We start from the raw sequence: 21658 nt of genomic DNA on the forward strand, positions 1-21658 counted from the left end.
AAAATCCAGCTCCAGTGTTTCCAGTCACCATTGCGGGTTACTGGGAGATCGAGTCCTGAGAGCGAGATACAAGACCTCCTTCATTCTAAAACCAAGGCACAGAGCTGATTAGATCCTTAGAGAATTCTTGAGTCAGATTCTTGGAAAAAACTAACTTAACTTAAAACTGCAGCTCATTTACTCCTTCCCACGTACTAGGCTTAGGTTAGGTACACCGGGGTAGGCGTAATTTAGAAGCACCAGTTGAGTACGTTTAGTCAACTTTTATCATTGTATGTAACTGTATATATTTATACCTTTTAAGTATCATATGGCTCAGAAACCATATCAATGCCTTTACCGTATTATTTCATAATACTCCTTTTACTGTACGCACTTTACTTTATAAAAAGTATTGCAATTGTGGCAATTCACTTCTCTTGCATGAGAAAGAAGACTGCTCAATAAATAACATCTTTTATTGAAAACGCCCGTCTCTCTATTTCTCTGCACTCTGGTGAAACTAAGTATGCACAGTTGACTGAGTGAAATAACTATCTATTGTTTTCACACGACTCTGGAGATATACTCCTTATTCTGGGGGAGCAAAGTTGTCATGTTTATGCGGTTGTCAGAAGCTGAATCCCTTCTTGTCTAATCAGGGAAGTTCACTCCTCCCTGTTCATTCGAGAAAGTTTCTAGTGACCTCTGAGCTAGCTGGCAAACCTAAATTAAGTCTAACATATTCAATAGAGACCTAGTCGACCTCAGTCCTACATCTAAACTATCGTTTATGTTATTCCAATGCGCAGAGCCTATTGGAAAAATAGGAACTACACTACATGGCGCCCAACGTTTGGTAAGGCGATAATCTAACGCAAGATACTAGAGTAACTCCGTCGTGCTTTTTCACACAGACCCCTTTTGCCCGTAAAAACTCCAATAGACTTCTGGAGTGGGTGAAAGGTTAATATCCACCGAAACTTAGTAGGATGAGAATCCTATGTATTAGTTTACGGTATATTCAACGTTGAAGGATACAGTGTTCCAAAATATTGTGCACCTAATCTTTGTTTCCTCAAAACTTGCTCTGCAAGAAAATTACATTAAACAATGTCAAATCACGGCGACAACAACGAAACCGGTGAAGCCGCAGTAAATGCGAACCAACCGGGTGCAGACCTTACAGGTCTTAATGAAGACGACCAGGATGCAATACTCAACTTTACTACACCCCCGCAAAAAGTTCGCCCCCCACCCCGCCCCCAAATGCCCCAGGTGTGCGACACCTCATGCAGACGATATACATATTTTCTATGAGTGTCCAACATTAGTAAAATTCTGGGCTGAGGTGGGAGAAAATATACGAGACATTTTCAACACTATCATACAAATCAATATGACTTTGGTGTTTTTTGGAGACGATGGACGCCTCAGCCAGACCCTTTCTCAGAAAAATAGGGGTCTATTGTTATATCTGATACTGCTGGCTAGAAGGGAAGTGTGTAAGAGGTAGAAGGACCCCTTACCCCCTCAAAGGGAGGATTGGCTAAAAGCTGCGTTTAACATGTCGCGGTTAGAGTACGAGGGCGTTAAGGACAAGGTAACGAACATATGGCCCCCTCTCATGAGCTGGGGTAAGGCTTAAAGATTGCTGTAAACATCATTGGTCTTATGATTACACCAGGACCTCTTGCAAAAAGAAGAGGCAGGTCGGATGACCCAAGCAAGTGCGGTAAGCCGTAGGGGCGACAGTTCGAGAAGGCGGCTTTATAAGACCCGAGGAGGCTTGAAAGGTGAGATGAGGACCAAAAAAAATAACAACAACAAAAAAAAGCAATACTCAACCCGGTCAATATAAGAAAAACCATAACTATAAAACTTATAGAAAATGGAGGTGGTACAGTCATATTTGTGGTAGAGGCACATGAATTTCGGCACACAGAAGTATTCTATTCCTGGATAAATTTTCCAGCTGCACATGCTGTAACACATGAGTTCCACTACTACAAAATAGCGAACTCTCCAGAGGAATACTCTCCTTTCGAGGAAGTTGAAATTCCACTAACATACCAAGAGCACCTGCTCTTGTTTAATGGCGCCCTAAAACATCAAAATCACATTACCAGGCTCGGTCCACTAGGTAGACCAGGAGCCACATGGCCGGTTCTAGCCAGCTACACACCACATCCGGAGATTGAAACAATGTCAGACAGAGAACTTTTAGTTCAGCTAAAACAATTAATTAAAATTCATAGACAATTGGTCCAATATGTCATGCGGACTTCAACAGTCCAACCTGCAATTAAAATTCCACAAAACACCCCTCAACAGGGGAACACAAACAAAATTACACCACAGAATATACAATCATGTCTTGGTAAAACACCCGCAAAACGTGAACAAATTCCATTCTGGTCAGCTCAAAAAATCACTCAGATAGAGGCAGTATTTCCTGATACTACCCCTCACGAAAAACACAGAATTCTGACTATCTGTCTCCCAATGGGGATCGCACCACATGTGGAGGATTGTGACACTTGGGGCACAGTCTTTGCTTCTATCTACACAAAAACACTAGGTGTTCCGTCTATGGCGGTTATACCAGATGTACTAAGACAGATTCAAAATGAATACGGTCCAGAACCTGCTTTAACTCTGGGTATGAAATTACTGAAAGACTTTAAGCAGGTCTCGGCTATATTATTAGCCAACATAAAAGGAGAAGCAGCATGTGTGGCAATCCGCCAGAAATTGAAGGAGACAGATATAACAGACCAACCTTTTGAGCTTCCTAAAATAATTGAAAAATCCTATGAAGAATTAGGCAGAGATAGTTTAGGTGGTAAACCAGTAAAACCCTAACTAATTGAAAATCCTGAAAAAACTTTTATTAAAAATAATCTCAACTCTCAAAAGAAGAAGTGGGAGGGTAACAAACAAGCCACTCCCAGAGAAAAAACAATTTCAGTCCAGAGGAAGGTCTCCCCAACGGAGAAATAGATCTCCAGAAGGGAGGGGCAAGTACCCCAAAGTCTCCCCAAAGGGAGCCCTCTGAAAAAAGATACAACCTTAGAAATAGGGACAATATGAGAAAACCTGACAGATATCAAGATATTGATACACGTCCCTCTCGATCTTTTCAGACTTCCTCACAGAAATCGGAAAGAAGAGGACGGTCACAACATAAAGAAGAGCACGTCAAGTCCAAAGACAAGGAACCTGCTCATCAAAGTAATACATTACAATTTCCCAGAAAGAAGGTAGCCAGTATTAAAATAAAACATGCAGAGAATCCTGAGGACACAACTGAACAAGCATTTACAATGCAACGTTTCGCCTTTTCAAAAGTTAGAGCTATTGGCATTGTAAATGACAACTTTTTTATTTATGTGTTGGTTTTGAAAACAGATAAATAAATGGCATTGTAATTTACATTGCCAACAGCTTAATCTATCGCAAATGTGAGACCTATTGTACCCTACGGACGAGCTCAGCAGACAGCAATTACTACCACACACACACACCCAGAGCCACACACACACACACCCAGAACCACCCACACACACACCCAGAGCCAGCCACACACACCCAGAGCCAGCCACACACACACACCCAGAGCCACACACACACACACCCAGAGCCACACACACACACACACCCAGAGCCACACACACACACACACCCAGAGCCACACACACACCCAGAGCCACACACACACAGCCACACACCCAGAGCCACACACACACACACACCCACCCAGAGCCACACACACACACACCCAGAGCCACACACACACACACGCACACACACAGAGCCACACCCACACACCCACACCCACACACAGAGCCACCCACACCCAGAGCCACACACACACACCCAGAGCCACACACACACCCAGAGCCACACACACACACACCCAGAGCCACACACCCAGAGCCACACACACCCAGAGCCACACACCCAGAGCCACACACACCCAGAGCCACACACACCCAGAGCCACACACACCCAGAGCCACACACACCCAGAGCCACACACACCCAGAGCCACACACACCCACACACCCAGAGCCACACACCCACACACCCAGAGCCACACACACACACCTAGGAGAGCAAGCACAGCGAGGGAGCAGGGAAGCAAGCACAGCGAGGGCGAAAAAACTATTATGTTCCGCGATGTTTCTCAAGTGGCGGAGTGTGGGAAGTTGTGCTGCTCGCACTGAGTTTTAGCGCCAGAAGTTTGTCCTGCACTGTAAAACTAGTACAAACTGAACTATGTGTCGCACCAGAGGTCGCTGCTTCTTTCTGCCGCTCGAGTAGATATTCTACTCGAGCGGCAGCTTCCTCAATGCTAGCGGCAGCTTCCTCAACGCAAGCGGTAGTGACTGCTGCAACTGCCCATGTTTAGAAATCTCGCCAGGAGGCGGTCTTCTGCGCGATTTTGCTCACCCGCCCCCTTAACGAGGGTGAGCTGCGCAAAAAGAGCAAACTCTGTGCCACTTCGCAGAGTTTTTCAGAGTGGGCAAAACTCTGAGAACATTTCTGGCGGAGTGGAATTCTTCCCCCACCCCTTATGTTTTCCTATGTTTACTTTTAGTCCTGCTGCACAGCTTTTTTACTGTACAACATGGTAAAAGACATTTGCAAAGGCAAGGCCCAGTGGTTTTGTCAATTCTTCTCATCCCTAGGACTTTTGTTCTTGGGGCGTTGGTGACCTCTCCCACTGTCTGGGAGCCTCTCAGTGACGGGGTGTTTCTAGTCCTTGTTGGTTTGTATTTTGTTTAAATTAATTTTCTGATCTTTCTTTCAGCCTTTTGAGCAGCAGTTTGATTTAAATTAAACTTTCGAGCGAATTCTGCTCCGGTAGTATAATAATTATTATAAACATAAGTTGAGTTTAAACGGGTGTTGCCTGTAGAGGTTGCATGCCATCATTCTGCAGTTTTGCAGCGCTTTAAGGGTTTGTAACCCTCTACACATAAAGAAGTCGTAAAGTGCAGAAATAGTCAGATGTCGCGATATGAATGCCTGAATAGCACACAACACAGGCTGGTGTGAATGTAGCTCCTAGAATCCTGGATGTGGTGAATGACAGAGCCAGGCCCACTGGCGCTGCTCCTGTCACCAGCCGCTCACAGGGGCTTCTTATTGGCTGTGAAAAGTGTACAACGTGCCTTTGAGGGCCTGCAACGTGGCACAGAAATGACTGCTGGGCGCGCTATCTGTCCTTCAAGGCGCTGCACCATATGATAACCCACCTGCCTTTACTGTGCCTGACCTGCCCCGCTGCTTGGTGCGAGGCACGGCTCTTCGACATTTCTTTCAGTTTTGTGTAAGACGTGCAGTTTAGAAATGTAAATTAAGACAATGGCTACTCAGCCTTTCTTCCTTCAGAGGTTTAAAAGCGGAGCGCTCTTAAACTGGCCAATATTTTCATTCTATCAAGTGCTCTGTAAATCGATTTAACAATGTGATTGCTAAAGACGCGTGTCCTTGCAGTGGCGTGAATTTGAGATAAGCGGTGACTGCCGTCACGGGGCGTGACTGCCCCTGGGTCTTACTAGCCCCGCCGAACCCCCTCTCCCGCTTCAAGGATGGGGGCTGCTTGGGGGGGGGGTGCTTCAGATGGACTGTGTGTGAGGTGTGCGCACCCATCGCCCTCAGGGCAGTCCAGCGGGGTCACTGCAGGGTGCTGATTGGATCCGTTCCTGCCTCCTGCCACCCTTTGGGGTGTGTGGGTGCAGTGTATGCATGCAGCCTGTGTCACATAACCCCGTGTACTCCAGGGACACCCACTGAAGCCCCTTCCCTCGATGTGCCAGGGGTCTCTGGCTGTGCCGTGGCTGACTCGTGTGCTGGCACGTCTGGTCCCCTGAGGGAGGTGCAGCGGTGGGGCCTTCAGGGGGCTGAGGCGAACTACTAGTGCGCCCCCCACCTGCCGTGGCAAGTTGTCCCACCCTTTTCCGCTTGTCAGCAGCTCGGTGCAGTACAGGCCTTCAGCATTGACTTGCATGAGAGCCTCCTGCAAGGATGTACACGGACTCCTGCGGGGCCGACTCGGTGCTTAATCCTTTTGAAGTTTGCACAAAGCTGGGTAATCGCGCCAGTTATTTATGCTCTCAGAGCTGCCTTGGGTTTGTAAAGCGCACTGTATAAAAAGTCGTCGTTCTTATGAACGGCGATGCGCCCAGTGTTCCCGCGCACCTCGTCTTAGTAAGGCTCTGAGATTGTGTAAAGCAGCCTTCGAGGCTTGTTTGCAATATTCTTTGCATCCGCGGCTCTCGCCAGGCCCTGCCGGAAGCGGGGTTTAACAAGCATTTAGAAGTGGTGCGGGAACGGGCACACGGAGAGCGGGAGAGGGGGGCAGGAACGGGCACATGGAGAGCGGGAGGGGGGTTGGGAATGGGATAAAGGGAGGCAGGAAAGGCACGGACAGCGGGAGGGGGGGGCGGGAGAGGCACAGACAGCGGGAGGGGGGGCGGGAACGGCACACGGTCAGCGGGAGGGGGGGGCGGGAACGGGCACTCACCTGGACTTCCGGCGGCGGTTGGCCTGCTTCCTCCCAGGAGTCAGCCTCGCATATCTCTTCCTCCTCTGGGGCCGCCTCCTGCGCCCCCCGACACAGCGGAGAGTCGGACTCCTGGAAGGACACTGCAGCAGGCAGAACACGTGAAGTCACCTCCATACGGGCACACGGACAGTGGGAGGGGGGGACGGGCACACGGACAGCGGGAGGGGGGGCACACGGACAGCGGGAGGGGGGGAATCACACGGACAGCGGGAGAGGGGGCGGGCACAAGGACAGGGGGAGGGGGGGTGGGGTAACGGGCTCACGGACAGCGGGAGGGGCGGGTGAACGGGCTCACGGACAGCGGGAGGGGGGCGGGTTAACGGGCACACGGACAGCGGGAGGGGGGGTTAACGGCACACGGACAGCGGGAGGGGGGTCAGCAAACAGCCAGCGGGACAGGGAACAAGAAGAACAATGAACACAAACATCGGGGGGGGGGGAAAGTACACGCCCACAGTGGCCACGTCTTCATGACGTTGCGGAGAGGGAAAGAATCGGCGGAACGCCCACCAATCGCCTCGGGAAATGACGGACAGTTCTCTCGTCCAATGGCTAGCCTCCATTTATGGAGCTAGCCAATGGAAGAGAGAGGCGGAACGAAGGCCACACTGTTGTAACATTAGATTTCGTCTGCGCCGAAAAGCTGCGCAGTGCGCAGCTTTCCATGAGGCGAAACCTAAAAACGGAGAGTGGGCCCAGACAATGCTAGACAGCGCAGCAGAAGTGAGCATAGCTCGCAAGATCCTGATGAATCTTCTGGAGACAGTGGACATGAATGAATACATTCAAGTGGAAACTGCAGACACCCGAGTGAGCGTACCCCATAAACTATATGAAATAACATTACGTATAGAGGGAGATAAAACTAGGAAAATAAAAGGTCTCTTTTGGGAGAAACTTTCTAAAGGCTATGATATCCTTCTAGCAGAAAAAGACTGGCCACCAGAGTTTGTCAGGGAGTGCCCACATGGCGAAGAAATGATTATGCCTGCCTTCTCAAATCACATTCCAATTCATAAAAAAACACACTTGCTAGAAAATGGGCAGTGGCCCAAGCCCCTGCATTATATAAAAATCATGTAGGATGGGATGAGGATTCTCCTCGCCATAAAATCCAGTTAAAAAATCAACCTACTGCACAGAGGCAGTATCCTGTTAAGCAAGAAGCTAAAAAACAAGTAAAATACATTTTAGATCAACTTGAATATCAGGGGGTGATTGAAACATGCACCTCACAAATGAACAATCCTTTGTTTCCTGTCTCCAAGCCAGACGATTCATATTGTCTAGTTTTGGACTACAGACATCTAAACTCCTGCTGTAAAACTTTTGCAGTACAAAACTCACACAGTGCAGCACTAATGAATAACATTGTGCGCAAAAATTATAAAACGACATTAGATATGTCAAATGGTTTCTTCTGTCAAAACATAGCACCTGAAAGCAGATATTTGACCGCTTTCTCCAGCATGGGGACCCAAAAACAATTTTGTCGTCTCCCACAGGGATTCAAGAACAGCCCAGGATTATTTTCAGCCAGGGTAACAGAGTTACTACAAATGTATGATGATGAGGCATTATCCTATGTCGATGACATCTATCTTACAGACGATGACCTGGAGACTCACTTGAAAAGAGTGAACACCATAATACTTGGGTTCGCAGCTGAAGAGTACAAATTTAACTTCAAAAAATCACGAATTGCCCATCTAACTGTCCTATTTTTAGGATATGAATTATCAAGTGAAGGCAAAAGCCTGGCAGACAACTTCTTAGAGAAGTGTGCAGTACTCCAAGCTCCAAAAACGCTGAAAAACCTACAATCAATACTAGGTTTCCTGAATTTCGGAAGAACATACATCCTAAATTATGCAGAGAGGGTTAAACCTCTCTACGAACTAATAAAACCTGATTTTAAACCAATTAATTGGACTCAAAAACACACAGAAATTTTAAGATCATTACAGACCGATATGTTAACTAAAACAAAACTGCAAACACGCGCAAATGAACGCAATCTTGTAATGTGAGTCATCCCAGGAAGATGCGGATTCACATACCTGACCTCTAATGAGGGAGAAACGGTACAAATAGCTTACAAATCACATTTGTACACACAAGCTGAAATGAAATTCAGTTCTACTGAAAAAATTCTAACTGCGGTTCAAACTGCTGTAGCAAAAGAAAGAGCCATATTCCAAAGAAAGATGATATCTGTTTTAACAGCAGTATCAGCCCTTGAGGCGACAACATTACCAGGCAATCTTAATGCTAAAGCTCTAGATCCAAAATGGATAAAATGGGAAAATTCTCTTGCTACAGAAGGCGTGACACACGCATTTGATCCGAAAATGAAAAAACTAGAAAATATGGAATATGAAAATGAATGTCCTCTGCCGATTGAAATTCTGCCTCTCGAACAGTACACCTGTGTAATCTACACGGACAGATTTGCACAACACTACGTTGTGGAAAAACAGATTTACAATGCAGCATGCGCGATTGTTAAAGGTCGCTGGCGCTCAGGTAAATTCAGACCGATGGTCACTAAAACTGAATCACTTAGAAACTGTACAGCTCAGCGAGCTGAAATAAGATCTCTAAAGATGGCGCTTGAAAATGCCGATCGCGAATTCCCCACACTGATAGTGTGCGATTCGCATTACTGCGTCCAGTCTTACAATAATTTCATGCAGACCTGTATTAAAAACGGTTACAAAGATGAGACAGGTGCCACAATAAAGCATAAAAAACTTTGGGAACAAGTAGTTCTTTTGCAGAAAGAACTACAAAAGACTCACGTGGTACATACGCAGAGTCTTCAACGTGATGGCGTTCACGTTGTAGGGAATTCATTGGCTGACAGAGCCACGGCGGCAGCTGATCACTCGGCTTCCGTAGCTACAAAAAAGCGTACGAAAAAACAAATAGATGGCGAAACGCTGCTTGCAGTAAAAGCCTCAATGGAAGGCAAGTATGCGGCGTTACCTCTAAACTATCCACTCGGAAATACATACATAATTGATGCGAACTCCGTTCCGTTTGCTCAAATCCCTGGAGTGGGGGATAGAGTAATTCCAAACACGAACCGGAGAATCTTCTTGATACAAGAAGCACACATGGGATTGGGTCAGAGGCACTAAGAGATCCTGAAATCTCTAATAGAATTACAATCACAATACTGGTGGCCGGGGATGAGCGTAGAAATTTATAAATTTGCAATGAATTGTGAGGACTGCAACAGAGATCGCAGTTGTGAACCGGACCAGACACTAGCCCAGACACCACTATTAGACAGCATCAGGCTATCTATGCGCAGACGTCCGACCGGACAAATGCGGTCCCATAAAAATTAAGACGAGATTCATTTGGATGTGGCCCCAGAGCTCGGCTGACGCCAGAACTGTTATGAAAGATTTGCGTGTCTTTATCGGCACATACGCAATTGGAATGCTACATTCTGACCAGAGTCCTGCGTTTAGCTCTCGGGCTTACAAGGAGGCCATGGCCAGCATGGGCATTGCATTGCGGTATTCTAGTCCATTCCATCCCGAGTGAAATGCGGTAGTGGAGAGAAAAAACCGGGACATGAAGCAATCTATAACAGCGAGGGTATTAGGTTCGGGTGATGGGTGGGTCAAACATCTAATAAGTGTCCAACGTAGTCTTAATAATATGCCAAGAAATTCTCTAGGAGGTATCAGTCCATATGAACTTTTATTTGGTACCAGAATGATCATTCAGTACTTGGATTGTCAGACTTCAGTGGTGCAACAAAAAGCCTTTGAAATCAAAGATCGTTTGGCTATTTTACAGGACTTAAATGAAACAAGAAAAAGTCTGAGTAACGAAAAGTTAAAGCCAACTACCACTTAAGAAAAACCACCAGTCCCAGCAAGGCCTGTCTGGATTCCAAAGATTGGGGATCTGGTCAGAGAAAAGATTGCGGTGAAGAAGGAATTTGGGCCTTCTTACAGAAAAGCAGTACCTGTCTTAGCTGTCAGCGGAACAAGATCAGTTGTACTACCGCCCCTTGCTGGTAAAAAGGAGAACCGAGTTGTATCAATCGACCTGGTGAAACCACAATCATGTGGCCAATAATAAGTAGTAGGCCCAGTGGACTCCCAAGAAATAGCAGAAACTGAGAGATTAATCACATTTGACAAACCTGCAGTGATTAAAAAAGGACTATGCAACAAAGCCATGGAACTTGTGCCTCTTGAAACCCAAATTGCAACAGTTCAACAAGAAACACCAGTCTACAACGATGTAGCCTCGGACTATACAAATGTAACAAAAGAAAATGCAAAGATCAACGGAAATCCGGAAGCAATCCCACCAATTGACAGAACTGCATTTGGCTACTTTATCAACTTTGATGACCTTTCCGATGATCCAAGTGAACAAGGAGATAAGCCAACAACAAAAACATTCAAAGAAAAATTCACAGAACTCTTTCATCAACTCAGGGAAACATATCTAAACTCACAATGGATTAAATTATGGATTGTGTTAGGCGTACTTTTCCTCCTTCTATGGCTCATCTTGGTTTTATGTTTGGGTAAATTTATTGATGGAAAATATAGTACAATGGACACAGCAAGCCAGAACATCAATTTGGTCCTGAAACCGCACAGATCATCACATATCGAAAAAAGAATACTGTCATCAGTGAACATCACAGCCATCCCTATACCTGGTGGTATAGCATGGGACAAAACTGACTATGACATTTATGGCCCGGTTGAGCTCTTGAAATATCCACACCAATTTAAGATTTCTTTAAGTGACTTTGTATCACCTAGTACTTTCTCTGATGATTGGGACTTCGAAAACATTAATAATATGATGTCAGATTTAGAAATGTCAGCAAAATTTACAGCACATGATTATTTACAGGGTTCGTCGAATTATGAGGAAAGATACAGTTTCAACCACTTTGGGCATCATTATCTGCATAAATCTGCAAATCCTAGAAATATTTTCGGTTATAATCAATGGGAACATTGTCCAACCCCGCCAAAAGGCAGCTCAATAACATTTTATGAGAAATTCCCATACTTCTCGGGGTTTAATGTCACTGATCCTGACACATTCTATTTTAAAATGTTAAATAAGACAGGAGTGAAAAACATGTTGACAAACACTAAACTGATTTATTATGAAAAAATTTATGAAAAAATTTCTACATTTGGTTTTGAGTTTTGGAAAAACAACATTGAGACAAAAACCATCTGGGGTACAAAAGAATGGCAGGTACAAGGTGTAGAAGCATTGTTTAGAGCCTGCATGATCCCAGAACAAATAATGTTCCTGAATGACACAATTCAGCAAACAACCTGTCTTGGTTTAGCCAAGATAAAAGATTTAAACAACCTGTCTATACCAAAGCCAATGCCTGATAATAACACAACTACAGATGAAGGGTTAGATGTGGCCTATATTTTAAAACAAAACAGAACACTTCCTGATTGGAACAAATGGTTGATCTGGCCCACAGACACTAATAACTGTCATGATAGATTCCTGAACAAAATACAGGGGTTCAAACAGAACAGGCCAGACCCAAGATATTACCAGAGACAACATCCAGGGATAGTTACAACATACAGTGTAGGAAAACTATGCCTCGACTGGCTACAGAGATCCACACTTCCCGAAATTAAGCAACACTTATCTTTACTTAAAGAAGATGTTGACTTGCGAGATTTCATACTGGGACCTCGCAAACATCGTCAAAAACGTTTCATATACGCCGGTGTATACGCAGCTTACAATGAGGCTTGGAAATTAAATCAAATTGAAACTGCAGAAAAGATACAAGAAATTGATCGTATTAATTTGGAAAAAACATTTTCTGTAGTGGACAATGGGTTAACGACTCTGTCCTCCAGAATCTATTCACTGGACAGCATTGTATCATCTGCTATTGATGTAATAGAACAGGATATGATAATGTTACAACATGGTCAGTCCCAATTGCGTTCTATTGTACAGCTAGGCTGGACGTTACAAAACCTCCGTTCAGGTCACTTGCCATGGCGTCTAATCAACATAACGTCATTATTTTCTATCTTTAACCTTACTGATAGACAAATCTCGTTGGCACAGAAAGGAGCAGACTATACGGTGCTTAGCATTGAAAAACTTGAGAGATTACCATTAACAATGTCAGAAAGACCTGTCATTGAATGGATAATACATGGCACCATTACAATCCTGATAATAACTTTTCAGTTTCAATACTGCAAAGAGTATATAACAGCAGGCCTGTATGAAAGGTTGGGTAAAGGATACATCAAATCAACCTGGAATTTACCTTTTACACATAGATGTTGGAGTGGGGGAAAGAAAGAGGTATTTCTTAGTGGTACAAATTGTAAAACATCACTGAGCGGTACACTCCTATGCAAAGGTTCATCAAACAACCTTTCATGTCATCTGCACGGTACCCCGGCTACACAGATAGAGCCATTTTTCAGACATCTTTTCAACTGTAGCTACGTTATATTAAGTGACCACAGCTGTTGTGGCTTGATGCCAGGAAAACTCTATCTCGTGAGCGTTACTTCCAGGGTCATTTGTTGTATGCAAGTATTGTATCCAAATAGCAATCCAGACATGGAGACAGCATTGTGGCCTTCTGTGAATATCTCTTCTATTTGAATTGATACTTTAAGCAGAATGAAGTCTATTCTTTTACAGACAACTGTGCCTTTAACCTCGTCCAAAGAGAAGTATGACCTGCAAGCTGCAAGGACAGCGGTAGAGATACATACCCTATTATCGACAAATTGCCCCGTGCATTTCGTAGAAATGTTAAGCCAAATTCTAAACATGTCACATACCAGTGGCATCGCACATGTATTTAAGACAATTTTTTAGCACCCTTTGAAACAGTTCTGGGCATCTTCCCGAATTTTGTGCACTCTCTTTTCGGTGGCCTGCCTCTTGGGACTCATAGCAGGAATTTAATTTTTGTTCCTTCTGCTCCGATATGGCAAGCCAAGTCACAGACAAAACTCAGGCTACGATGGAAGAAACGATCCTAGCAATACGATACTGAGACTGTATCACTAAGGTCCTTGTATTGGCCCGGCTAAGAGATCTGAATACTACTCGGTTTCTTTCATTCAGACCAATCTGGCAAAATTGCATCTTACCTGTGCTTCGATGTCTGCTATGCGGAGAAGAATGCGTGTTGGACGTCTGTCTTACACTACCATCAACAGTACCAATGGATATCGACGCTTTGCTTTGTCCGGTAACGATGCATGCAATTCGTTGTCCCCAGCGGCTACCGATTCTGATGACGGCATTTGTTGAGACTTCACCATTACGATTAGGTGGCGGTGAAGTACGAGATGAAAGCAGCACCACACAGGTACAACCCTCTGTGAACATTGCTGATCTAGACACCGATGATGGCAATGCATCTCATATATGCACTATTTCTACTTTTTCGGAGTTGGCCCAACTTTCACCTACTATGGTAGACACGTTTTTTGCTGGTCTATCTGAGGTAATGTTCTCTCCTAACAATGAGAATAACAATTGAAATAGCGAGCACACAGCGTTCCATGAACTCTGAATTCGGCCTTCAGTTTTTAATAACACTGCTGAAAACACTTGGAACTATTTTTTCCCCTGAAAGAAAAATTATTTTCGCAAACTTCCAAAATATGTACCTTTTTTTTGGCACAAGGTACTCTGCTTAAAGTAGAACTATTCTTAGAGAACAGAACTTCTATTCTTAGAGACTGTAGAGGCAATATTTTGAATATTTTGAATGTTTACAATCTTGTATAAATATGTGATGAAATGGTCTCGACCGTCTCTTCTGTATCAAGAGCCATTTCATAAATGTAATTTTCGCAATTCATTCAGCTGATATTTATATTTGCATTATCTGAATGATACCACTGCTTGAATGTGTACAGTATAATACTCATTTTCATGTATCTATACCATTTCAAATGCATTTGATGTATTTTGGAGTGGGCTGGAAAACACATGCATACCTATATGTTTATATATTGCTTAGTATTTAGTAATGATGGACATTATACGTGGAGTGGGTGTTGTGATCATATCTAGGACCCTAATTAAATAATCCCGATTTATGCCCTTATGTGGTTATAACAAATCATACCCATATAAAGGCATAAGAATCAAATCCATATTTAGTAATAGCCAATGCAAACCAAATACGGCAAGGCTACTTCCTTAGACTCCTAGAAAGCACAACAAGTTTTTTCAACAAACCAAACCTCCAGCAACCTGGGAATTCCCCATGCCTTTGTTTTGATTTGTCCTAGAACTCCTGCGAGCACTGAAAGAACGGCCAGTTCTTAGTGACATCTTTTATTGAAGTCCTATGTCCAACCTTACGTCAAACACGGCACCTTCCAGGTAGAAATATACCAGCGTTTGCCTTAAGCAACACACGGTGGTTTGGAGCAGAGCGGCTATCTACTTATCCGAAGCCCAACTGATGCGAGTGCCGAAGAAAGCCGTCCATCCCATTTGACGCACTGAGAAAGACGCTGTCTTTTTCTCCTGCCGAGAAAATCCAGCTCCAGTGTTTCCAGTCACCCTTGTGGGTTACTGGGAGATCGAGTCCTGAGAGCGAGATACAAGACCTCCTTCATTCTAAAACCAAGGTTTGGAGCTGATAAGATCCTTAGAGAATTCTTGAGTTAGATTCTTGGCAACTAACTTAACTTAAAACTGCAGGTCATTTACTCATTCCCACGTACTAGGCTTAGGTTAGGTACACCGGGGTAGGCGTAATTTAGAAGCACCAGTTGAGTACGTTTAGTCAACTTTTATCATTGTATGTAACTGTATATATTTTATACCTTTTAAGTATCATATGGCTCAAACCATATCAATGCTTTAACAGTATTATTTCATAATACTCCTTTTACTGTACACACTTTACTTTATAACAAGTATTGCAATTGTGGCAATTCACTTCTCTTGCATGAGAAAGAAGACTGCTCAATAAATAACATCTTTTATTGAAAACGCCCGTCTAGCTATTTCTCTGCACTCTGGTGAAACTAAGTATGCACAGTTGACTGAGTGAAATAACTATCTATTGTTTTCACACAACTCTGGAGATATACTCCTTATTCTGGGGGAGCAAAGTTGTCATGTTTATGCGGTTGTCAGAAGTTCACTCCTCCCTGTTCATTCGAGTAAGTTTCTAGTGACCTCTGAGCTAGCTGACAAACCTAAATTAAGTCTAACATATTCAATAGAGACCTAGTCGACCTCATTCCTACGTCTAAACTATCGTTTATGTTATTCCAATGCGCAGAGCATATTGGGAAAATAGGAACTACACTACACCTGGAGACCCCCCTTCTAGAGTCTGCTACGCTACAAGGCGCCTACTGCCACCCTGGTGCCTTCTCCCCCTCCCCGAAACAAGACTGCAATGCCCTCCTGGGTAGAGGGCGCGGTGATCGGCACATACCGTCCCTACCTCAGACAGCGGGAGCCCCTGGGCTGTATGGCCTGCAATGTTTCTGGTGCTTGACTGGAGCTTGCGCAGTGGGCAGCTGTATATTGATGACTGCTACGAGCTGGTGGCGGGGGTGCTGCGACCCTGCCGTAGATGATTCTGGCAACGGGTGGAGACAGCGTGTGGCCTGGGTGGTAAGCGAAGCATTTTAGAGCGTGCCACGGCCGCACCGTGTTGTGAGCGCCCATACTGTGGGACGTAGACAGAGTACAGATGCAGTGGCAAATGCGATGGTTGGCAGCAGCAACACCACTGAATTGGGGCGATGGCCGATGGGTTGGTGCTAACACATGATACGGGAATGACTTCTCTGGTCTGAGACGGTGATCCCGAAGAAGGTGGGAAACATATTAATGTCCACGGCCCGCAATTGTTGGTCTTGTTACTTAAAGAAGGCACACTCCTCATTTGCTACTTTGGGTGCTCCCTGGTAGTAAAACTAGGGCCCTTCGTCCAGAGGTGGCGGACAGGTCGGGGCAGGCATTACCACATGGGGTGACTTGTTAGTCGATTTGAATCTATGCGAGTTTGAAACCCTTGTGGATGACTACAGTATATCTCCTGGCTCCTTTCTGATGTCTACTCCGCATCCCTCACTCACAAGTTGCATAAAACATAGGGCAAGACACATGACAAACCTGCGGTATCCAGACTACTCAAGACCCTATTAACATATGGTATCGGCAAACGGGAAATCACTATGCTGTACAATTCTTTGAGGATGGACACTATGCCCCCTTAACAGCGCCCAGAGAATATTGGGACACAACACTTTCGATGACACTGACTGACAAACAGTAGGTGCAGTACCTAGGGTTCCTGAAAATGATTTCCTCAAATGCAAGACACACAATTTAACTACCTCCATCACACATATCTCATCCCCCACAGGTTGTCACAAATGTACTTAAATTTCACAGATGTTTTACCACGCTGTAACAGCACAGAGACCACGTTTTTACACATAGTCTATGCCTGCCTCCAACAGGCCCAGATCTTTGTACTGCAGTGAATGTATGACATTGTTCTGCATTCTGTCCATCAAATGTTCTTTTTGCATTTGTCACCCCGAGTGGGACAGGTATGCCCAGACGTGGGTCCTATTCTCTCCATGCCACTGGAGTCAAGCTATCCATGCTGATGAGGGCTGTAAGCCCGAAACCGGTCATAGGATGCTTGTTTCCAGTCCAGGGAGGACCTGCCTGGCAATTCGGGCTGGACTGTTCCCACTGGGTGCAGGGTCGTGACTAATTTGCATAAGTCTGGGTCCAAACTGGAATGGCATGTTGAGCAAAAAACGATGGATTTAGGCCCATGTCTCTGTACTGGGGTGAATGTATGACATTGTTCTGCATTCTGCCCGTCAATTGTTCTTTTTGCATTTGGCCTGCCCCCAACTGTCAGAGTACTGGAACATAGTGGCCGGCACACTCTCTGAGGTCGCAGGCATGGGCATTCCAGCACAAGGTCCACATTTCTTGCTGGTCATCACAAAACGCAATATGCAACACAAAACCCTTAATAAATTCCTAGGCCTGGCATTGGGCTTAGCCAAAGAAAGGCTAGCTATGTCTTGAAATCTATCTCAGCCCTCCCCCCAGCGCAAAGTGGCTTGCTGACCTTCACAAAGCATTTGTGGCTGAATACGAGCTGTCCCGCAACAATATCCTGGGTTGCCCCACCCCTCCTTACCCTCCAGATTGGAAGGAATATCTAATGTTAATAGAATCAAAGCTATACCAAGATCTTCCTGAACTCGGAACTTCCTAGGGACATAGCATTGCCGGTTCATGTAGGGAGAATCTGATCTTATGGAAAACTTACCCACACAAGCTCCTCCCTCCCTTCTTTCCTACCTCTTCTCTGCTGTCCTTGGATGGACAATCTATCACACTGAAGATATGCCACTGCACTAGCGATCTGGCACCAAATCCTTCCGACTAGTCCGTACCCCACTGTCCACATGAGGATAATTGGTACACTGCGTACAATGCATCACACTCCTCTTTATTAATTGTCCAAGTGCTTCCACTGGTGTAAGACAGAAGTTGTATTGTTTTGTTACGTTACTGTGTATTATGCAACAAGAATCTACAATGACACTGATGTCAAATTGCTGATTCTGTCATATGTACTGTATAATGTACCATTCTAAGTTGTTGGGGTGCAATATGTGAAACTCCCAGGACTCTCGGAGTTATGTAAGCTGCATTGAAAAGCAATAAAAAATATTTTAAAACATGGAAAATGTATGGGGATTTTACATTTTGGGACCCCTTTTTTTCTCAGCTCCTGCTTGAGGGATCACCCTGAAACTTTCCACACACAAACTAGGCAACAAAGAGCACTTTTTTTTGTTCAGGTTTTGTCAAAATTTGCCAAACGTGCCAAAGTTATTATCGGTACAAAAGGGGGTGGTGATGAACGGAGCATCTGAATCAATCAAACACTCACACCCAGTCAAAAGATCTGGGTTTAATCCATCACCGTTCTTTAGCCCACTCTGCCACCCCAGTTCAGACATGGCTATATGCAAATCAGTCTGACCCTGTGCCTCATGGGAACAGTCCAGCCCGAACTGCCAAGCCATGTCTTCCCTGTACCGGAAACAAGCTTCCGAGGACCGGTTTCTGGCATTCCAGCCGTCTTCAGCCCGGCTTGCTTGAATCCAGTGGCAAAGTGAGCAAGGGACTCACGTCTGAGCATACCCTGCCACACTTATGGCGGCCAAAAGCGGTACAAAAGGGGGTGGTGATGGACGGAACATCTGAATCAATCAAACACTCACACCCAGTCAAAAGATCTGGGTTTAATCCATCACCATTCTTTAGCCCACTCTGCCACCCCAGTTCAGACATGGCTATATGCAAATCAGCCTGACCCTGTGCCTCATGGGAACAGTCCAGCCCGAACTGCCAAGCCATGTCTTCCCGATACCGGAAACAAGCTTCCGAGGACTAGTTTCTGGCATTCCAGCCATCTTCAGCCCGGCTTGCTTGAATCCAGTGGCAAAGTGAGCAAGGGACTCACGTCTGAGCATACCCTGCCCCACTTATGGCGGCCATAAGCGGTACAAAAGGGGGTGGTGATGGACGGAGCATCTGAATCAATCAAACACTCACACCCAGTCAAAAGATCTGGGTTTAATACATCACCGTTCTTTAGCCCACTCTGCCACCCCAGTTCAGACATGGCTATATGCAAATCAGTCTGACCCTGTGCCTCATGGGAACAGTCCAGCCCGAACTGCCAAGCCATGTCTTCCCTGGACCGGAAACAAGCTTCCGAGGACCGGTTTCTGGCATTCCAGCCGTCTTCAGCCCGGCTTGCTTGAATCCAGTGGCAAAGTGAGCAGCAACACAAAAAATGCATTTCCTATAGAAACTCTGACCTCATTATTACTACATAGTGGCGGGTAACTACCATCATACTTTTCTACCTTATTTTGCACTACCTGAATTCAGTTAATGGGTATTGAAGAGTAACTCTGTGTGCAGATGACAGTTGACGACTTGTGTCCAGTATGTTCCACAGACGATTTTTGGTTCTGCAGAAAAAGTTTCTAACAGGGCAAAGATACTATGTACTAGTACATACTAAGGGCCTAATTATGACCACATAGCTACGGTGGTGGTGCGGGCAACACCGGTTTGACCACTCTATTACAAGTTGGGTGATTGGACAGACATGTTGTGGCAGTCTTGAGGTCACAATATGCTTGCCGGGGCCACTGAGGCACCACACAGCTATTCACGAGCATACCACATTTATCACTGTTACAGGGAGGAAACAAAGGTGGCCCTACAGGGCCCCCTTTCGGCTCAGGGCCATGGGGTGGGGTGCATGAAGGGGGGCACATGTTGTGCACCCTGTTTGCATGCACCCCAGTTTCTGCACGGCATGGAGACTGCACCAGTCCATGCCGTGCAGGAACTGCCTTCGATGCCCCATTGCGGTGCCTTTTTCATAGGCAGCACCGTGAGGTTGCCAAAGAACTGCCAGCCAGAAACTAAAAAAGTCATAATCTGGCAAGCGGTGTTAGTATGGCTTTGGCTGTCTTTGAGCAGGGCGGTGGCATGGGGGCCCAGCTCCAAGACCGCCAAAGTCATAATTAGGCCCTTAGAATTTTGAGCAGCGATTAGACAGAATCGTCGTAGCATGACAATTTCTACATAACATAGGAGATTGTGTGCACCAGGTACTGTGCTTATTTAGCTTCAAAAGATGGGCTATCTTTAAAGTTTTCACCATAGTATGAAGACTGCAGGTAGTATGATCTTTAGCACCTTCAGACGATAAACAACCCTGACCACGAAACCGTGACCCCGCATGTTGTTACAACATGGTCGTTACAACGACTGCATTGTAAAAACGCATACCATTATTCCGCAAGTCGTAACAACGACTTGCGGGGGGGGGAGAAGGTGTTGGATTTAAAATTCAACACCTTCCCTACTGTCCGCACAGACTGGAGTTGGAATAGTAAATTATACTATTCCAACCCAGCACCCCCCTCCGTTGTTACGACTTGCGGGGTAATGGTATGCATTGTTACAACGCGGTAGTTGTAACAACCGAGTTGTAACAATATGCGGGGTGACGGGCAGTGGGAAAAAAAGTCATATTCCCTTCAGACCTTTGTTTTTTAAGCTAATAGTGCCTTTTTGACAAGTGTTGCATAGAGTGTACACTGTTCTGAATAGATACTTTTAAACTATCTGTAGTGTATTTCTTATGAGAGTCACTGTCTGCAAACTCTCCCCATAGAGTAAACACTGTTTACAGTACCCACTTTTCCATTCATATCAACTTCAGTTCTCAATATAGGTTCCGGGACTTTCATTTCTCAAAATCTACTGAACGGATCTACAGCAAATCACAAAACACACAATCTGGGGACTACGATCTAGCTTGCAACCAAATTTGGTGTAATTCTGTTTATATATATCCATGCCAAGTAGCACTGATCACTGGTGAATCAGAGTGGTTATCTCCAAACCCTTTCTAGTCTCTTTCTTATCCCATTCCCTTTTGCTAAGGGTTTACCTAACATTACAACTGTGCTGGCTGTTACTGGATACAGCATATATTGCTCCTGTTTGAGCTGGACTATAAGGTTGGTGCTTTCTGAGTTTTTGATTTTATCGCAGCCCTTCCAGGAGCCGAGGATTCTGTTTTTTTGTGCTCATCTTGATTTTTCAACGTTCTGTGTTTTGTTGTAGTGAATAAAGAAGACAAAAACTAATTTCAAGCTATTAATGAACAGTGACCTTCATTAAGTGTCATTATATTTAGTTTTATAGTATCGGAGTTCAAAATCCTGACAATTTCCTCAAAATAAACTTGACTGCTCAGCCACTCTACACGTAAGAGAATTATAACAAGGAATATTAGACTTCCAATAAGCAGTGCAATTTAAATCTCAACACATTTTGACACCAATGATGAAAGACAGTTACTCATGAGCACTTAACAAGTAACCATAGGCCACACCAGTACCTGGAGAAAAGGCCTGGTTATGCCATATTAGGGTACATCCACCACACTACTGGAAAAAGGATAGCTACAACC

The 21658-nt window shown here is 44.9% G+C and overlaps 1 protein-coding gene across 3 annotated transcripts in view; it reads right to left on the bottom strand.

Moving 5' to 3' along the window:
* The window catches only part of LOC147750942 (transmembrane protein 116-like), a 188283-nt gene that overhangs the window by 91909 nt on the left and 74716 nt on the right, over window positions 1-21658 (bottom strand). The window lies entirely within an intron of this gene.

Source organism: Lissotriton vulgaris, chromosome 1_1, assembly GCF_964263255.1.
Source record: "Lissotriton vulgaris chromosome 1_1, aLisVul1.2, whole genome shotgun sequence".
NCBI lineage: Eukaryota > Metazoa > Chordata > Amphibia > Caudata > Salamandridae > Lissotriton > Lissotriton vulgaris.